Source organism: Strigops habroptila, chromosome Z (genome assembly GCF_004027225.2).
Source record: "Strigops habroptila isolate Jane chromosome Z, bStrHab1.2.pri, whole genome shotgun sequence".
NCBI lineage: Eukaryota > Metazoa > Chordata > Aves > Psittaciformes > Psittacidae > Strigops > Strigops habroptila.
In genome coordinates, this window is record NC_044302.2 from 83,605,709 (window position 1) to 83,626,966 (window position 21,258).

Here is a 21,258-nt window from a genome sequence, read left to right on the forward strand (position 1 = left end):
CCAAGGACTACAGAGAAGAAAGATTCCAGATATATTTGAGAACAAACAGAGCCTAGAGGAAACCTCAGGATGCAAACAAACAAGTTAGGCCAGCAAAATCCAGTAGCAGCTCCAAATGAGGAGGAGAAATGGGTTTTATCTGAGGAAGAAAAAAAAAAAGAAAAAGGCTAAACCAAAAACAAACAAGCAAGAAATCCCCTCCAAAACAAACAAACAAAAAAGGGCAAATGAAAACCAAGAGAACTTAAGTCTCTAGTTAATACTTCATTATTCAACAGTGAGTAAGTTTTCAGACTCAAGGGAATGAGAATTAGAAAAAAATATCTGCAGTTCTGAGCTAGAGCCTGGAGACCTTGTTGATTCACTGAAACACCTACCTTGTTCATAATGTTATGGATAGCTGTCACAAGATATTTTCAATTTCCTGTCTCAGTTAATGTTCAGACCTGTAAAATGGGGGTATGGTTGGAAGGAGGCTTCATGGGAGAACCACTTGGGAGCTCTGCTCTGGGGTTTATCACCCTGCTTTCCCCTTGCTTTGGCATGGGGTATAAAGTGTGTGTACGTGGTTGTTGTAATCTCCATGCCTGCTTAGTTTTCTGCCAGTTTAGCAAACTGGTGTATTTTTTTCTCTTTTATGTTGGTTTTCTGACAGTCAGTGAACTCAGTGGTCTCAGATGAGGGATCACATTGGCACTGAGGACTGGTGGCGTGTGAGTGGCAGGAATATGCAGCTGGGAAGGGACATAGAAAGGGATGAGCTTACCCCTGTGACAGGAATGAGCTGTTAGTTGTCTCATGAAACCTTTTGCTGCATCCCTTTGTGTTAATACAGACTGAAAACTGTCTGGTCCATGCATGCCCTTGTTTTGTAACATGAAGGAAAATAAAAGTCATCATTCTTTACTTTCACTGTAAATGCTCCTGTTAGGTCATTTGATGAACCAATACAGCATGTTCATTTGCAGCAGCACTGTATGTCCTGCATTCAGCTTATTTGCAGCATAGGACTGAAGTTTGCATTGGTATTGTTCTCAAGATTTATAAAAGGTAGTGTATGGTGAGGCTAGTTTTCAGGTTTTTGTAGAAAATCGTGAAAGGACAGCTAATAGGAAGGAAGGTGATCAGGGGTGTTCTGTTCAGATTTGTCCTGTTCCTAATGGACAATATAATGAAAAATTATTAATACAAATACTTCAGTTTCTATGAAACTGTCCCAGAAACAGAGGAAAAGTAAAATGTCAAAGGTGGAATACTGTGGCTCAGGAAAGTTTTGATGCTAAACTGATTGAAAGATTTAAGCCCAGAAAACTGGCCACTTTTGTTAGTATTTTTCTGCTCACATGATTCCTGTATTGCTTGTGTATATTCAGAACATTCTCTTAAAATGGTACTGTCACTCATGTATGAGGGTGGGTCAATCTTCATGAGGCTTCCATGAATGCTCTTGTACTTCTAGCATTTTCCAAATTGGTCTTGCCTGCGTATAAAAGGCTTTTTCTCTGTTCATCTGAAGTTGATGCACTGTTGGTATTACATCTAGCAGCATCTGGTCCAAATGAGGATGTTAACCAAGACAGCATTCCAGTGCCAACTTTGCATCGCCTGGTTCAGTATAAATTGCTGAGAAATTCTCATAAGCTTTTCTTTCTTTCATTTTGGTTTCATGCTCAGAGAAGGAGCCTTGTCTTCAACTGTGCTGTTTTGTCTAGTAGACCTATCATCAATCATCAAGACACAAATTTTGTAAGGAATATGTGCCAAATTTTGTTCTCAGATGTCTTTTATGATACATCTGGGCATTACTATTTGTTTTTTTCAAGATCATGAATTAGTCTTAGTCTTTTCAGATTAGTAAGTGAGAAATGCCGTACTCCAGGTAAGAATTTTTTGCAGTGTGTCGGAAATGAAGAACATTCTGTGGCATTAATGTGTGCTAAGTAATCCCTAAATAGTGAAATAAAACTATGCAGGGTAGGAGCATATGTCTTCTATCTGCAGACTGCTCTCTGACATTTCAACTTGATGATACATTGCTTCAGGTAACATATTTAAGCTTTGTTATGGAATAAGTGTGATTTATATACATATTTTTGTAATGCAAGTTATTAACTGTAAATGGAATTTTCAGGGGGAATTTTCTTAGAATACTTAGAATACATTGTCCATTTAGCCCCCGTCTTTTTCATTTTGCTGCATGGACAGGACTGACAACATTTGTATTGTGGCTTACTGACAGCTTCAGGCCAGGTAGAATACGTTTTTGTTTTTGTTGGTTTTCATCCATGTTGGCTCAATGTAACCTCAGATTTATCTCATATTTAAGACACTCTCTTGTTTATGCCTGTTTGGTTCACGAGAACATATCCAAGACTCTTAAAGGCCTCCTGGAGTTTAGAATCATTCCAGGCTTTTCTAACTAAACTGTTCTGAATTTGACCTGAATTACATTACAAATGACTTTGTGCATTTTTCAGTATCTTTTTTTTTTTTATTCCCACACTGTGCTTGATACGAACTTGGTATTCAATAGCATAACAAACTAGAAAGCTGTTGACATCTTATGTTTTTGTTGCTAGCAAGTATTGTTTGTGTAAGATTTATCTCCTGAGAGGAGAATGGATTGCTTTAGAGAAATACGCTTGCCTTCACTAGCCTAACAATTGGTAATCTGTTCCAATGCGGGTGTGTATACACACTCTTCTCTGAAATGTTTTCTCAGTCATGAGGTTTCCCTGTAATAAGCTTCCAGCTGGGAAAATTAAGTATGGCTTCAGCAGGAACTGATCCAGTCTTATTTCTGGCAGTTTGGTGACTGTCCTTCTCAAGCTTACTGCACTTAAGATGGATTTTCTCTACTGCATCGGTTTGAATAAATGCTGCCTAAACTGCTACCCAGTAATGGTCATCTACAGACACCATTTCAATTCTTGAGTTAGTGCAAACTTCACAGACCTGTTTGCACGCACACATAGACTATTTTTGGATCTAAGTGAAAAATCTATAGTTTATTACTTCTCACCTCAAAATGGAGTGGATGAAAGCTATTGCTGTTTAAGACAAACTGTCTGCTCCCAGGGTGTTAGGAGCTGGTTCTGCTTACTTCACTGACGGTAATACCGCTGGGGTTCTGTGCCTTTCTGGGCACTTCCAAAACAGTTCACTGAGCTCCAGTCAGAGTTGGGAACATCTGTTAAAATCATAGGGATTGCATACATGTGACCAACATCATAAGTTAGCCTGGAGGATCTTTTACTGTTTGACATCAGAGAGGCAAACAGCACATCTTAAATCTTGGGTCTGAAGTTTCTGGAGTGATACCTGCAAGTAAAGCTGAATTTCTTCAACAGAAATCTGGATGCATTTTCTGTGGAATTCGGTGAGATGCAACAAACATGGAACAAAAATTTAATGTTTATAAAAAGCTTTCTGAAGTGGACAGGCAGATAAAATACACTGAAGTAAATATGGTCCATCATCTGGTAGGCAGTCATTTTCTGTCCTCCAGGCTTTCTCCATTTGGCACATGGGAGTGGATGATGAAAGTGCTGCTCACTTGTGTTCAGCTATAGGGACAAAGGAGTGTGCTGTGGGCTCCAAGCGGTAGCAGGAGTAGCAACCTTCTCACTTAAATGCATGCAGGTCTCCTGCGTTTCCTTAACCAGCTCCTGCTGCTGGCTTCATGGCTGGAGTAGGAAGGGAAAGGGAGAATGACAAAAGGGTGTTTCTCTTCCCCTTGTGCCTCCTCCTTTTTATTCTTGTAGAAGTGATTTCTGCTTCTGCATGTTTTGCAGTCTCTGTGACAGGCCAGGTAAGCAGGGAGCTTTTTTCTGCTGCTCTCTCCCAGAGGAGATCCCATCACTTCCATGGAATGATTTGTTTTAGCTCTTGGACCTGACATGCACTGGTATCCTGAAAGAAGTGTTTCTCTCAGCGTTGAAAAGATTGGGCTGGTGTGTTATCAGTAGGGAATTACTTTGTGTTTACTTTGTGCTGCTTGCTCTGTCTGAACTGCCTCAAGCACAGTAAGCCAAATCCAGCCTATAGCAGTTCTAACATCGTGAACTCTGTATTGTCCCTGTTTGAGTTACTTTTGCTCTGAATATGAGTTGATCACCATGTCTGAGATGCTTCAGCATAATACTGGCTCTGCCAGCACTGCGGGATGTTGAACAGCACGCGATGGCACTTGTGGAGGAAACCATGGAAATACTGATCTTGAGGACATTCGCTGCCTTCTCTCTATTTTTAGTAAAGCCGTGGTTGTTGGTTATCTAGTGTAAATGAATATATGAAAATCCACGAAGTATTGTTTTGATTACCTTATCTTTATTAATAATAAAGACTACAGATGTCCTCTAAACTCAAACACCTGTTTGGGGTGAGGGTTAAAGTATTTAGTTATGATTTGAATATTTCTAGTAGCAGAAAATCCGCTACAGTCTGGGCAACATGTTCTCATGTTCAACTGCCTCTCCTTTGATGAATGCCTATTGCATTTTGATCCTCTTCTGTATGTTTTAAGGAAGATTTTCCTTGCTCTTTATTTGTAATTCAGGTATTAGGAGTTCCTCAAGCCCTGAATTATCAGAGCTTTTTTTTTTCCTAATATTTCACTCATTCTAATGACTCTTCCCTGACCTCTTTGATTCTATTTTTCTGCATATGTGAATACTGTTCTTTGGGGACCACAGGACAGACAGCAGCAGTGCAATGGGAATTACTCTTGTGTCAACTACAGACATCATAAAACCTTTCTTTTCCAACTTGCTAATTCCCTAATCTCCAAAGCAGACATCAGTCCTTTTAGGCTGTGACTGATCCTTACAGATGTCCCATGAAAATGTAGTTGCCATGCCCAAGAGCATTTTCAGAGGCATTGTTTTCCAGGGCAGAAAATAACTGTTGTCTGTTTTTGTTTCTCGATGCAAATGTGCACACCCCTGGGTTTCTTGTTATACCTACCATTACCTGTGCTCAGAATAGTCAACATGGCCTGTGATTTGCTTTCTCTGACCTTCTCTCCAAGAATCCCAGCAAAGATTCAGTTGCTTGAAATAGGATTATCTTCAGTAGATCTGTTCAAGGAGCTAATCTATTCCAAATTACACTGCTGTGCTACTAGACACCTCATAATGTATCGGCGAGCTATCTTTTTCATCATTTATCATTATTTATTACGATCTTGGGCTTCTTTGGGATGGGTGCTGTTAAATGTCAGACAGGATAGGCAGGTCCTATGGGATCATACTAGAAATGCATCACTTGATGAAAGCTCCAGGTATATCCTGGAGCCCATAAATCAACTGAACTTACACAATTTTAACAGTGCTTTGTTGATATTGGATTATTCTGATGGATTAAGCAAAATGTCCTACATGCCAAACTGAGTGTATTCCAGAAGAGTAAGAATATTGCATAAAGACATACTTTTCTAAACCCAGTTTAAAACAGTAAGTCTATTGTCTGTAGACCTGTTGATTGGCATTCATTATGTAATTGAATTTAATTGTTCATAATCAAATCTCTCATCAGCTATTTCACTACATAAAAATTATTTTTCTTCACAAAATCTGCTTCAGGCTGACAGGGCATCCAGTTTGTCTTTTGTAAATATTGACATAGTAGTTCATTCTTTAAATATGAACTTTTCCAGTTCTAGTTTTTCAAGCGTTAATGACAAGAAGCATTACCAGTCCAGCCAGTACCTATGCCATCTCTTTCAGCAGGCTTGTGTCCAAGTTATCCAGCTCTGCTGATGTAGAAGTGTCCAATTAATAGCTGCTGTTCAACATCTTATTGAGTTACTGTTGGAATGGAAACTATTTCATCATCATCATCAGAATATTGTTTCCTTCTTCTCAGACAGATGTGTGTGTTAAGCTTCTCCTGCTTTTTTTGTTACTGTCAGTAATCCTATGATTTCCATGTAATAATGGATTATTTTTTTTCCGCCACACTTCAAAAACTGTTTGTTTAACAATTTTAGCTACTCATTTCTTTTTTCTGTTGTTTTGCAACTTACATGATTTTCTTTCAGTATTAATTTCTAGTCATAAATCGTCTTGTTTTGAGGGGACAACTGATACCCTGTTAACGGAGAGAGGTTTTAATCCGGCTGCCACAAAGTGAATTAATATCTTTTACATAAGAAAAATGAAACGGCCTAGCTCATTTTCAGTATGAGCATCCTGCTGATAACTATTTCTTTACTAAAGGTATGATTTACTTCTAAATCTATATGTAGTAGTAGTAGTGTCCTTAGATGTTCATTTTAGAATAAGAAGTCATGCTTTTGAAGGTGCCTGTTTCCTTTTACTGGCTGTAAAGGGCTGTATGAAAGTAATTTTCTGATTCATAGGTGACTTAGGATAGGTGCCAAGCTGATCACCTCTCTGCAGATATAAAAAGGGGGAACTACCAAGAGAATCATCATCTAGATTGTGGTTCCCAAATTTTGCTTTTCTAAAGTAAAGATTTAAAAGGTGGCTCTTTACAGATAGTGTTTGCCTTTGTCTCTTGTTCACTGGTGATTTCAAGTAAAAAAGGAAATGTGGCTTTTAAGAAAAAGGTAATAAGACATCTGAAAGTTAATTTCTTTGTGTTCCCAAAGCAGGCTGAATTTGATAGTCTAGCAGCTTGCAGACCAAAATCTCTTCCCAGATGGGGAAAGGGAATGATTAATGTGGTCGGCACTTTCTGATCAGAGCTATACGAAAATAGTCTTTTTACTTTCCAGTTCTTTTTGTCTACCAAGTATTGGAAACAGAGGGAAGGTTGTCACTTGCTTTTCTGGGTTTTGCAGAGCAAATGTAGTTGAATGTTCTCTGAAGAACTGTTTTAGTAAGACAGAGGGGTAGAGTGACTGCAGAGGTCTTTTGGGAGGGCTTTTTAGATCTTAAAGGTAGCACTGAAAAAGAAATATGCAAGAGAAGCCACACAGCAAAAATAGAATACAGCTAGAGGGCAAAATCTTAGGGTGATCTTTGGCTCTGTGAAACAATGCAAAATTAAATGTTGGTACCTTGGTCATGTTTTGATAACAGATTAGGTTTTTTTTTAAGAAGTTCCAGGATCACCATACCTGTAATGTCTCTGCAGAGCTCTAGGGCAGCAGCCTGCACCTGCAGTTTCTGAAAGGTCATTCACATTTTGATAGAATATGTCAAACAAAACCAAAATCCTGAAACACAACAAGACCCAGCAAATCAAAACCCTCTGAGTGTGTAACTTCGCAGAATTAATTGTAATTACAGATTTCACAATTATTCTCACCCTTTTAAAGTTATCTTCAACATCTGCCAACTGTCACCATCAACTCCAAATTACTACATATGGTAACAGGTAGCCTTTTATTGCCATGTAATCTCTTAGACACGAATAACTATGTACTGTAATTACATGGCACTTGCCTTATGATTGAAGTGATTACATGGCTATTTGTACCCTGCAAAACAGTGATAACTTTTTTGTTTTTCATAATGGAGTGGTTCAGTTTGTCTTCAGTGTACTTACAGATTAAGTTTCAGTAGTTTCATCATTATGATTATACCATGTGAGCTGTGTTCCATTAATAAAATCCATCATATCTTTTCTTTAAATTACATGTGTCCGTTTCTAGGGGATCCAAATTTATTGTTCACTGGAAGAGCACTTTTGAAGTGGAATTCTCAAGTATGACCTTTAAAGCTTGCTACTCAAACTTACTTTCTTTCAGTGAGGACATCAACGGCACAAGTAAATCCTTGTGCTTCTTTTTTACTAAATTCTTCATCATACCAAGATTGTGATCAAAATGAATCGAGCATGTCAGTAATGTCCTGGCAACTCTTTTAAACAGCTAAAAAGTGTTTTTATTATCTAGTGCATGGTTTAGCCACAGCCTTTATTTTAAAAATAAACTAAAAAAAATTTTTGAGTCTATAGCATTTGGTAGAAATAAATTTGCCACGCTAAAATTTGAAAAATCAGTGATTGTTGTTCTTCCAACAGTGGGTATGTAATTTGTGTAGCCTTGTGACGTTTCTGTCTGTGCGAAACAGGTAACTTCTCAGAATACAGACAGATTTATTTATGTCTGTGCTCTGAAAAATGGGAAAGGAAGTATGTCTGTGTTGAGGGGGAAAGCAGAAGAGGGCACTGCACAGCTGCCCAATGACCCTGAGGGCCAGTGCTGCTCTGGGGAGCTGCTGCAGTCTGTGCTGTGCTGCAGTCCTGTGCTGCTTAGACATTTCATTAAAAATAACATAAAAAAGGATTTTCGTTTCGTACTATGTAGAACTGCAGAGTTACTAGAGGAGTCTGTTAGCGCAGGTGTCCTCCCTGAGAGTAGCTTTACAATGTTCAGTCTTTGATTCTGCTCTCCCTGGTTTAGGGTAGACCCGTTTGGAGGTGTGTGAGAGGTTCTGCCTCAGCAGTGAACGGTAGATGGCAGTGCTGTCCCGTTCACTTCTTGAAGGACAGGGATCAGGCGTTTTAAATCCTGCATAACGTGCCCTTCACTACTTGTCTGCTGCTGAAACACTGTTAGGTTAAATATGGTTCTGTCTAGAATTACGTTAGTTCTCTGAAGGCAATTATCGATATAGAAGTTTGGAGAGGGTAGGAGGTTATAGGTATTTATTTATAAATATATATTAAGTTCATATGTATTCTTGAGTTAGTTGTTTTGTACACCATTCAGACATGAAAGAGCCTAATACTAATATGATGCCATTTAATACCATTACAAATTTAATGAGAGGTCACTGTGATATTTACGCGCCTATCTTCTTTCCTCAAGGGGAATTACTTGCTTTCTACAACTGTTGGTTCGTGATGTACAGTTCATTACTGTAAATCTCCCACTTCCCCATATTGAAACATCTCTACAGTCTGAAAACCTGATGACTCATAGTTTATCAGTCTTTGAGTCTTAAGTCGGGGCCAATCTCTCATGGCTTTTCTAGTACCGGAAATCTTTGGGGAGGCTTTTTTCTGTTTATCCATGAGCACGCTTTGAATGGAAAGACTGCTTGATCACTTTTGTTTTGTCCTAAAGAGTAATCTGATGGCAAAAATAAGTTTTCTCTGTTCTTCCATCTCCTCCCCCTCACCCCCTTTTTGGTTGGAATGTTAATCTTCTCTGGGAAAAAAAAATGTATTTAATCTTTATCACTAAAAAAAAGTTACTAGAATTGGCCCTTTTGATGGCATGTTAGCAGAAAGTTCTTCTGACTATCTCGTCTCTCCAGCAGTGTGAACTTGGTTTTCTTCTGAAGTTTTTATTAAAAACCATACACAGAAATTGGGTATTTAAATTTTAAGACAACTGTAAACTTTCATAGAGGTACTGAATTAGAAGCTAATGAAGACTGTAGAGTGTACTTTTTTTTTTACAATCGTATTTCAGTGATGCACCAGAGTATAGCTGTTGTAACTTCTAACTGTACTCTTACAAGTATATATTTTTTTCAGGTTAGACTGAGAGTTTTATTAAGTTACTTGTGTTTGCAACTTTAGTTCCAGTGATTGTTATGTGCAGATTTACACGATTTTTGCAGGTTCTGTAAAGGAACTAAGGAGTTTACTTTTCTACGATAATTTTATGAAACATTGTATTAGGGATGCGGTGTTTTATGACAGGCCATTCTTGTTAACATGCTAGTTGTGGTTTTTGGGAATAAAGAAATTACATCACACTATAAAAGTTGAAAATGCAGTTTTAACTTGCATTGAATTGCTCATGATGCCAGAAATAAATTGTTTTGCCACTTTTTAGTGGCAAATTTTGTAGTTTACAAAGGAAAGTATTTAAAGACCTCAGATTTTGCTCTTACTTAAGTGTTTTCTGTATGAAATACCTCCATATAAGTATCAAGATTACTTTCATAAGATTAGAGAAAAAGACTTAAATGATAGGATGTCATTTTAGAGATGGAGCTTGTATCAAGATGTTTGTTAAAACCTGCCTTTGCTTTCTGTCCTGATACATCTTCAGTATCAGCAAGCCGGCTTCATGCTTTAGTTTTTCCAAAAAGACTAAAGACTGCTTGTTGTAAAGTTTTACATCACAAAAAGAAAACAGAGTTAAATGGGAAATAGAGTCTCAGTGGTCAAAAGACTGGGAACAATATAATTGCTGGAAGCTTAGTATTAGCAGATACTTCACAGAAATAAAACCTGGTGGTTTTTCCGACAAACCTAAATGTCTTGTGTAGGTTGTTGAATTTGTTACGTAGTTTATTACATTGAATAAAAATTAAGAGACCTCGTGAAGGGCAGTTTTTGAAAAGGACCTCAGAAGCTGTTGGAAGTGAGCTAGGCAGCGAAAAAACCCAGTAATCTTTGATTTTATTTTTTTGGAAGTGGATGAAGCTCTGTCAATTTAAAGTTTGCAGTATGACTATATAGTACTTTTTATATCTTTTAAAGCTGTATCATGGGCAGTCATGTTTTGTTTTTTGGAGGCAGAAAAAATAATTTGCTTTACTTTTAGTTTCTGCGTAGCCCGACTTGCTCTTATGTTTGTAAAATTTAGAGAAGTTCAATAGGGGGCCCTTGGTGCTTTGATCTAGTGCCATGGTGCAGTTTAATGAGAGAGGGGTTTTCAATATTGTCTGCAGTATTGCAAATTCTGCCAGCTCTGTCTTAAATAAGAAAATACATGATTTACACCTCGGACACCTTCTTGTATTTCTGGGCACTCTTTCTGTTTGAAACAGGTAATTACAAAAACCTCCGGATCAGTTTTTGTAAAGGGGCACCCTGATGGGTGCCATGACTGAAGTGTGACATGAGCCTTTTCCAATACAATGGGTGGCCTAACATTCCTCGGGAAGGCCAAGCTCATTAAATATTCTCTTCTTTTTTTCTACCCTTTCCCCCTCTTCATGCACTTAGCTTGAGTTGTGCTAAGTCTGAGGTTTCTTCAGTGAGGACTTAGGAAAATTGCATAGAGTTCTCAGATTGAATTTTTTATGTGTATGACTTCATGATGGCATTAGCATGTGCTTTGATCCATGTGTGAATGGCACTGGGTCGGCTCTTATTGCCATATCCAGATGGTGTTACAGGGAACAAACAGTTGTGTTTTAGGATTTCTCAATAGACTGTCTAGACTGGTCTTGCAGCAGACAGATACAGCCACCCATCAAATTAGCGTTTGTCAGATTTATGGTAATGGTTCACCAAAGCCTTCCTGTCATTGACATTAAGATTTACGCCTCCAAAGTTATTTTGTCTTCCGCAGAGTGTAAAGTCTGATCATGTGTATGTGTGCGATTATCTACATGTAGATGTATATTTGCATATATAAATTTTTAACTAAAGGAGGGGAAAGCAACTGAAGAGAAGTAATTGCTATGGCAAGAGGCAGTTTTTTTTTAAGTTTTTTTTTAAGAGGCTGATTTCTACAGCTGGATTGATTAGGGAAGCTTTCCCTCACCCGTCCATCCCCTCCCTTCAAATGATAATACGGATGTTCTGTTCCAGTCAGTGTCTCCCATATGCCCTTTTTGGAAAGAAAAACATGTATGTGGATTACTATGGCTAGATTTTGCACTTTCATGTTACACTGGAGTAATATGAGCTGCTCCCTTTACGCAGTGGGAATAACCTTTTGACAGGCAGTATGTCCATTCTCAGTGGAAATGTTTTTCCAAGTCTGGCCAGGGCTCCTTTGATCATGCCACCTCAAATGTAGGGGTCATAGCTACTATGCAATGTAAGAACCACTGATGGTTGACCAGGGGAGAGATGATTTTGAGGAGAGCATATTTAAAATAAGCCAAATGTCGTGGGGTTTGAGCTATCTTCTTGTTTTTATTTTTTTTTTAAGGCACCAGTAATTTGTGTTGCAGTGGGAATGCTAAGCAGGAGTGTTGGGGAAATTTTAAATTAAGCTGGACATGCTGGTACATTTGGTGGTGGAAACAAGAGGTGGTGTAAATTGCAAAGAGCTGAACTGCAGTGGCGAGCTTTGGGCTTGAACATGCCAGGGCATGTTTTGAGAATGTTTTCCTGTTATAAGGCTATTTCAAGAGTAGCAAAGGGAGTAATGGGATGACGAAAGGATCCAGATGTTATAGTAAACTGTATATTTGGGGAATGCTACCATTTAATGAAGAAACAATTTTACAAAATACTTGAATTAATTTGCAAGTTTGTGGTGTGTGCTTTGGAAAGTCTCTCCCCTGTTTGCTAGGAATAATTACTACTGATCATGAATAAGAACAAGAATTGAGTTAACTATGAAGTCATTTTATAGAAAGGCTTATCCTCTGCTCTTGCTATTTTTCTTGTTTGAAGGAGCTTTGTGGCATTGGAAGAAAGTAAATATATCTGGTAAATATGTAAATAAAAAGTAGGTATGTAAATAAAAAGTAAATCTGTAAATATTAATCGACAAGAATCAGCTCCAGGAAATCAGAGTTGGTTCTCCAGCAGGCACTTCACTATTCCCACAAAATATGTGCATGCTCCCTCTGTTTTGGGGGCTCACAGCTGCTCTGCTATGCAGCAGCAGTGTACCATTGTATCTTGGAAAAAGCAGTTAGTTTATTCTTTGCAAATCCATGGTCAGAGATTGTGATGGTGTAATCTTTGTTTATTGGGTAGATTTCTGTGATTTATGTGTTCTGAACATGTTTGACTGTTACACAACTTTAGTCTGTGCGAGTGCTTTACTGAAAAGAATAGAAGATATCAGAGAAAACAAATCTTTAACAGCAGAATAAGAATTCGTTTCCTTTATGTGGAGAAGGCATAGAGCTGCTTTTCTCCCAACCCCCTCATTCTTTTTTTTTTTTTTCTTTCTTAGGGATATTATCTGTGGCTACTGGGACTAGTAGTTTGCCAAACTTTGTCTCCATATTGCATCTTTCTATGTCTCAGCGGCAACATAATTTTCTCCATGTCTTAGAGAAACATTCCTGGTTTTGATTTTTTTTCTTTTTTTCCCTGTGCTACAATTGTACCAAAAATAAGCATATGTTGCATTGAGAGATTTTAATTAGTTAATTTTCCATATAAATGTAAAATTAATTAACACTAATACAGCATTTAAACAGTTGAGTAAGCATTTTAGCTTCTCTATAGTTTTATTCTGGCTTTAACTGGATTTTATGAAACATATACCTACATACAACAAATACAGGTGGTATTTTTTTTTTTAAAGACTCTAAAATTATACTTGGTTACTTTTTATTCGTTGCTCATGGTGCAGAAGAAAACCTTACCCAACCTTGGAAGCTTTAGTTGGGATGTTTTTTGTTGAAGTTTAAGAATTGTGATTTTTCTTTAAGCACACTTATGGTTTTATTTTGATATGGTAAAAGCATGGGATGAAATCTTACTTCATGCTGTCTTAATTTGTCTTATTCAACAAAAGATTGTACATGGACAGTTTAAATTTTCAAGAATCTAAGACAAAAGAGTATGTAAGCACTGCTCACTTTAATTAATGTGGCTTACTGATTTAAACAGAACTTTGCTGCCTATTGGAAGTGAATTTGTCAGAGAGGGACTAAAAGGTGCAAATTGGTGGTTTGGTGGTTTTGTGGTTTTTTTTGTTGTTGTTGTTTTGTTCTTTTTTTTTTTTTTTTTTTTTTCCTTTTGGTATGTCTTGGTCTCCCCACTTTTGGGGCAGCCTAAACTTACAAAAAGTAACAGACAGACTGATAACAAAATATTTGGCCGCACCAGGTTCCCATCAGGTTGATGTGTTGTGCTGCCCAAACTCACATAGGTGCCTGAGGCTGGTTTATTACAAACCACTGTCAATTCTAAGACAAAGACACCTGGTGCTCTAGCGAAGGACAGTCTGCATGTGGCAGGGCTCAAGAAGGAAAGCTTAGGAGATAGATGCTAGGTACTGCCATCATAATGGCCAGAAATGCTCACTCCCTGTATATCCCTCTAGAAGGAGGTGGCCCACCAGTGTTACCTCGCTGGAGATATGCAAGCCATGAGACTTGGGACTTTTTGTTGAGTTTTATGCTTGGGGGAGTCACTGGCGTTTTCTTTTTCTTTTGTGGGTTTTTTGGTTTTTTTTTGTTTGTTTGTTTGTTTGTTTGTTTGAGGAAGTTTTGTTGGTGGGGGATTAACTAAGAAAGGAGCTGCTGCCATCTCCCCTTTCCTCTGAAAATGAGAAGAGAGAAGTGGGAGCAGGGACAGACCGTGATGGCTGGTGTGTGAGGCATTTAGGCAGAGGACGGGCCTAAGTGGTAAAAAGCAAGTGAGCCGCTGAGAGAAAGGCTTGATTTTTAGGCATAAGTTGAGGCCAGCCTGTCCACTACCTCCTTTTCCTGCAACTGGAAAATGGGGTGAGGGGAGAGCAGAGATGCTTGAGCTAACCTAGCATCATAAGAGAAGTCCTTTAGAGCCATGGCCTGACTCCTTTGTCAATGCACGCTGCCCTCATACCCAAGTTTATGAGTGGTTTACATCCCAGGTAGCTGGCCTGGCTACACCTCAGTATATTTTAACTCAGTCTGGCAACCTGCCCACTGTGCAAATGAGGATGCCGAATAGATCTGGCAGTCCTTCAGAGCTGTCCCACAGCTCTCCCAGAAGCACAGGCAGATGCTTGACGATTCCTTTTCAGTTAATATAGGAGAAGGTTATCTTCCCCACTACTGTAAAAACAAGGCAAACGCGCACACCCACCCCCACTGTGATACACCTCTAGAGTTGTTTTCACTGGTAAAGAAACAGCAACTTGGGCAGTGGCTACTCACCCTGTGACTAAGCTGATGTGGGTGTTTGGGTTTGAGCACCTGGGCAAAACCAGCAGTGAATCAACATGCCTACATTGGAGTGAGCAGTCTGTGGAAGTCTATTAAAATTAATAAGCTATTCAAGCTTTTTTGAGGGCCCTCCCCAATGATAGTATCTTTGTAAGGGCACTGTCAACTTACAAACTGTATTAGTTGGGGAATTTTGTCACCTAAGAACTTGTGTAGGTGAAAGATCAAAGAATTGCTCTGTAGACTTTGTGTTGCTTTCATTGAACAATTGAGGTTGGAAAGGATCTTGGAAGGTCTGTAGTCCAACTTTGTGGTCAAAGCAGGGTCGGCTTGAGGTCTGACTGGGTTGCTCAAGGCTTTATTCAGCTTAGTTCTGGTCTTGAAAACCTAATAGAAGAAACTATCAGAGATAAGGACTGCAGAACCTCTCTGGACATTGCTGGACTGTTCCCATGGGGAAAAAGCATGTTCTTATAGCCAGTCTGAACCTCCCAGGCTTCAAATTGTCCATTGTTTCTTGTCGTCGCTCCATTTACAGCTGCAGGCATCCCTTCAGAAAGTTCCCAGGACATTTATCTGGATATCTCAATTGCTTTAGATTGTCTCGAAGATTATTCTGTGTTTGTACTGCTGTGGTCTTGTTAGATTTTACAAGTGAGATTTCTTTTAGCAGAGGGTGCAACTCAGACTGCAGTGTGATTTTTGAGAGTTGGCACATTCAATATGCCACATGTAGTATAAGTACAAAATAAATTTGAACAAATAGAAATTTGTACTTTTGGCAATGTTGTCGTCTGAAACATAAGGAAAAAAATGTGACGCCTGATGCATTTGCGTTAACAAATGCCTGTTCTGAAAGCGGGAAATCAGAGTGGCTTTGTAAGTAACAAAGGAAATTGGATTTATTTTTCTTTAATATGCTGCTGCATTTAGGTCTCAGAGTTTAGAGACTCATTGATTTTAATTTCACATAGGAAACTTAAGGCATTGGCAAAGACACTAGAAAGTCAACCAGAAGACCACAGCATGTAAATATGTTACTATTTTCACATAGCAGGGCAGCCTGAAATTCATGTTGAAATAATCAGCTGTATGAAAATAGATGTCTTTAATTGCTTTTGCTCTCCAGTTAGATTTTTCTTTAATGACTATCATATAGGTAAGTGGTGTTTTCAAGCTCTGTTCATAGATTTCTATTTTGTTTCTGTGTGGCTTTTTGATAGCAAGTACATGCTGAGCTGCAGTCCAGTCTATGCATAAGTTGCAGCTTGATTAAAATAGATTTAAAAACTTTTTAGTTAAATAAGTGCTGACCCGTGTGTTAAGTTAAGATTCACTGAGTTAAGTTAGGCTAACTTGCATCAGGCATGCATGTAATGCGTAAGAGTAATAAGAATCCACTTCTTAATTCATACTTGCTTTGTTTTGTGCATTATCTGAAAGGGCTTAAGTATCACTTGTTTCTGTGTAGCTCCACGGGGCATACTATGGCTGTGTAAGGTACATCACTTAGTTTATTTTTAAATCAGTAAACCCACACTTCTGAAAAGGGACAATATTATGTTCTCTTCCTCTGCCTGGTCCGGATGTACTGGAGCCTTTGCTGTATTGCACAGGATCTACAGTGATTGCTTTCTACAGTTGGTGCCTTAGTGATTTTCATGCAGTGCTCCAATTGCATTCTTGATGTGCAGAGCTGCATGTGAGTAGCCAGGGTTAAAAATACAGCATCAAGGCCACAAAATATTTTTTAATACAAGACTTGACTAACAAAAAGTACTGTTTACTGAAGTGAGTAGCTTCTTTAACAGAGTGGAAAACTAAGAGTAGCTTGAACAGGGAAGACTGGGCAGTCTAAACTGTCTCTGCCTTCGTTTATTTACTTATTTATTTTACCTCTGTTGTAGTAACTGCTTTCCAACTGGCAAACAACAGAATTGGATAAAAGAAATGTCTCTTTCTTTTGGCCCCTCCCTGTTCTTGCTTCTATGTAAAGCAGCATTTGTTGCATTTTTCATAAGCTTTCCAAGCAACTTCGTAAATAGCATTTTTTGCTTAGACAAAAATGTTGCAGGCATACATGCTCAGAATCCATGGTAATGTGATACAAGTGCCTACTGAAACTCAATATAGTGTTCTGAGATAGTGCTTTCCATTTCTTTCTTTGTAGACATTGAAACCATTCCTATAATCACAATGCTATCGCAAAGGAAATTTTGCTGAACTAATAATGGTTTTTGCGGTCGAGACACCACCACAAGTATTTTACTGCTGAAGTCAGCTGCTGTGAAAATGAGCCTCCCTCCCCTGATTGAGCCCATACCAATGATCTCTCAACTGCCATCATCACAGAAATTCATGGAGAAATGGATCCGCTCCCACTCATTAGCATGAAATCAAGCACCAGATCTTGGAAGGAATCTGGTAACAGACCAGCCGGCAGCCCAGTGCGGTGAGCAATCTCCACGTGCCACTTCGTGGGGCAGGCTGCCTGTTGATTCAGTTGAAACGCCTCATCCCTGGGGTGTAGCGCTTGGTGATACTCTGCCTAGGGCTGATGAATACATGGATAACTATGCTTGAATCCACATTCCTGGAGAAGGGGTGCAGTCTCCTGGACAGACAAAGATGGCAAGAGTTTTTAGCTACTGTTACTATGTAAGCATCCAGGAGTACTCAAGATAGTTCCCAATTAAAGAAACCAAGCCAAATCCGTCCTCCGCTTTTTAGGGTGTGGCAATCTTCTTGTTAGGATTTGGTAGCTGTAGCCAACCAGTGTCTAAAAGTGGGAATTACAAAACAAATAAAAAGATACTACCCCACAAGTAGGCCCCCACTGAAAGAATGATGCTACACCATAGGTAAGGTTCTCCTCATCTTCAGGCATTGGTTTTGATGGACCTTGTATACATGTAGCCTTTGTTGATACTGAAAATGAAAACTTGGCCATTAAGACACAGTACAGCTTTACATGGTATGATGTGACTGTAGATAAGTACGACAGGGGAATGGCAGCTTTTCCGTATCAAAACACTTTTCTTTGGGTGTTTGGATGGAAGCATTGACTGAAGTGAATTAAACACAATTTCCTGTGTTATTAGGCTATATAAAGTACAGAAAAAAAACAACTGAAACTTGCTGCAGTGTTCTCAGATCTCTTCCTACAGACTTACAGAATTAAAAATTCTGTAATATAAAGTTACTTAAATATTGGCTGACCTGGGAAAGAGAAAAATAGATGATGTGTGACAAGGCACTGAAATACTGCAGGAGACTTCATCATGATGCTGAACATCTCTAAAACTTCTACATGCTCAGGCTTCTGAGTGAAACTCTCCACTGTGCCACAAATCCCAGGTTCCATGTGTTGAGGATGGGCAGAGTTGAGTTCCCCTTCACTCATGATGTGGAGAATACCCAAGCCAATGAGTATGAAATGCTGAAGGGTATGGCTGGCATTTCTGCCACATGATAAACAGTGTAAAGTGGTTGAAAACTGCAGGATCATTATGTCAGGGTTGGTGGGTTTTTTTGGGGGGTTGTTTTTGAGGTTTTTTTTCTTTGGTTGGTTTTCCTTTTTTTTTTTTTTTTTTTTGGAAAGCCCTCATAAAATGGGTTAGAAAGTGTAAAGTGAGATTGCTCCCTCTGACAGAACAAAAATAAAAGATTTTGATCATTCGTTTTTGAATTCTGCAGTGTTAGTTAAGAGCAGTACTTCTTCCTATGCATGGGCAAGGGAGGAGTCAAGAAAGTATAGGATGCATGCCTTCTTTGCCAATATTTGCTTTCGGTATCAATTTATAATGGCAAAACTGATGACATCAAATTCGTTAAAAACAAATCATGCAATCTAGTTTTTGTTTTCACTGTCCTAAGATATCAGTGATGAAGTCTGTTTTTAATAAGTAGCTAATGAGCCACTGAAATAGCTCTAGTTACTGAGATGCTTTCTGGGAAGATCGATTAAATTCTTCTATATGCTACAGTAACAAAGTAGATCTAGAGTGCAACCAACACAGGAAACATTACAAGCCAATTGGTCTTGCACTTCTTACACTGAAACTAATGAATATTGCAGAAATTCGGAGTGCAGAATAAGTTTGGTATGACTTTTCAAATACAGTTGGAATTTGTGGAATGGTGTTAGTGATCTTGCTTGTTTTTTAACCATACGGTGACTGGCGAATTATTTATCTTAAAATTTTCTGGAGCTCTTGCTCTGCTGACCAGAGACACAAAGTACACAGTCCACGTGTACGGATACCGTCTTACACTGCTTTAGAAGGATTAATAGTTTCAAGTTAAGATTGAAAGAATGTCCAATATATGTAACATGTCATGCATCTTAATTTACCTTAAGCAAAAACCACACATATAACATTGTCCTTTACTTGTCATGTTAGTGATGCAAAGGAGTTAAGAGTTTAGATTTTGTCTGAGCCACAAGGTAGTGTTAATTCTTGTTAAAATAAGTCATCCACAGTAAGCACTTAAGGGAAATTCAAAGCTATTACAGCAGATGGCCTGCCAAAAATCTTAAGTCATTTATGACAGTCTAATAATGTTAAATTCTTTGAACATGTGTAAAAATGGGGAAACTTGCAGGTCTAATTCCTGAAAATGTGGGCAGCAAAGAATTGTAGAACACTGATAAATGAGTTGCACTGCAGATTTGCACAGTTCTTTGTTATGTGCAGTTTGATGTAATGGAGTATTTAATTGTTGATAGAAGTTCAAAAATTTCTCAAGGAAGGAGTATGTTTTGTTTGCCCTTAATGAGATTCTGTGTGGCACCAGCAAGGTTAAATTTTTTTGTCACTGTTTTTGTCTACTCAGGTGCCAACAAATTATTTTTAACCAGAAAATTACAAAAAGGATGTCACTATTCTAAAATTCCTTATATGAGGTGCTTTTATTTTCCACGTGAAACATGCGTGATCAAGAGATAGTGCAATACTGTAATATTACTTGTGTGGACCTTTGTTTTTACCGCAGTCAGTCTTTCACACAGATGGACTTTTCTGATCCTTCTAAATCCACATGGCTTTAGAATTATGAAGTCTAAGCCACCTGTGCTTGACACAGTTAAATTTTACTAAAATGTCTATACTCTTACCCCATCTTCTGTGCTGGTAAGTTCACTAAGGAAATTCTTAATTTCTTGCTTCAGTATTATTTCAACTGGAATCTGTGGTATATCAAGCTGTCCCTGAAGGATTTTCTTCTGTGTTTATCTGACACACAAGAAAAATTCTTCTAGGAAATACCACTGAATAGTATGGTTGATTGGAGTAGAAAATATGTTGCTATTAGGCTGGAATGTAAGGCTTAGCAGAAGAGAAAGCAGTAGACAGCAGGAAGAAGAATCATGATACATTTGTCATGAAAATACTTCAGTGTGCCTGGAAGTCCAAGTAGGTTTTAATGTTTTTGAAATGGACCTCATGTGTACACTTAGTGCAAAAATATTTACCTGATTTTATACTATTCAACACTGTGCTTATTCCTGTCAGTGTCATTTTTCTAATGTGAACATTTCCAAATCAATTTATGCTATGTTGGAGCTTTATCTTCATCATACTTGTGGAAGGTTATTTTTCCTAGGACTTTTATTGGGAGAGGCCTTAACTGTTTTTACCATTTAAGGCTGCATAATGTCCCCAGCTGAAAAATCTTCTAACATTTAGACTACAGCTTAATAGTTCATTTTGTTTCCTCTTTCTGGACAAGAGTCAAATATGAGACTTCTAAACTCAATTGTGTCTTCTTACAATAAACTACTTTAAATTACTCTAGCTTCTTTGTGCTAGATGGACATCGAGTCATGTTCTCATTTTATTTGTTGTCTTTAAGAAGAAAGCTAGCACTGAAATTTGCATCTAGTCATTTTTTAGACCATATTTATATTCTTCTTTTGAACCACACGTAGGTTGAATCAAAATCCAAAACCAAAGTCCCAAAACCAAATCCCAAGTCTGAACAAAATAATAAAAAAACCCCATATAATTATTACTTCTGTTTAGTGTATGGAACTTTCAGTCTTTGCTGCTTTACACACATTGCACTGTGGTTTGGATCACATTGGAACTCAGTGGTATTTCACTAGAAGTAATACGTTAATAACTACATAGTTTTCTCCCTTCCTGCTAGTATTCTTAGGTCTTTTTTTTTTCAGTTCTTTGGCTGAATTTTACTGTTCAAGCTGACATTATCCTCAACTTTGTGAGGTTAGCTACATTTAAAAATAGGTTTAATAAAATTTGCTGGCTAGTTTCTAAGAATAAAGTTAAAAAATAACCAACTCGCTGATAGTTTGTCAGGTTAAAAATTTAGGCAATGGCACATCAGTTTTGGAAATCACAGGTCGCCTCATAATAATCAAAGGCCTTTCACTATTTTTTAGGAAATGCACTTAAATTTCTGAACTTGAGACTGCATATGTTCACTAGAATTTATGTTTTGCTTCATCTTGAACTGTTTGCCTAGGTATTCTGTTCATTTCTATCAAAATATCTCTGGGTTTAGAAAGTGC

The 21,258-nt window shown here is 38.1% G+C and overlaps 1 protein-coding gene across 7 annotated transcripts in view; it reads left to right on the plus strand.

Annotated features, from left to right (window-relative positions):
- Nucleotides 1–21,258, plus strand: part of ARL15 (ADP ribosylation factor like GTPase 15) — a 214,136-nt gene that overhangs the window by 41,955 nt on the left and 150,923 nt on the right. The gene's annotated exons all lie outside the window — the stretch shown is intronic.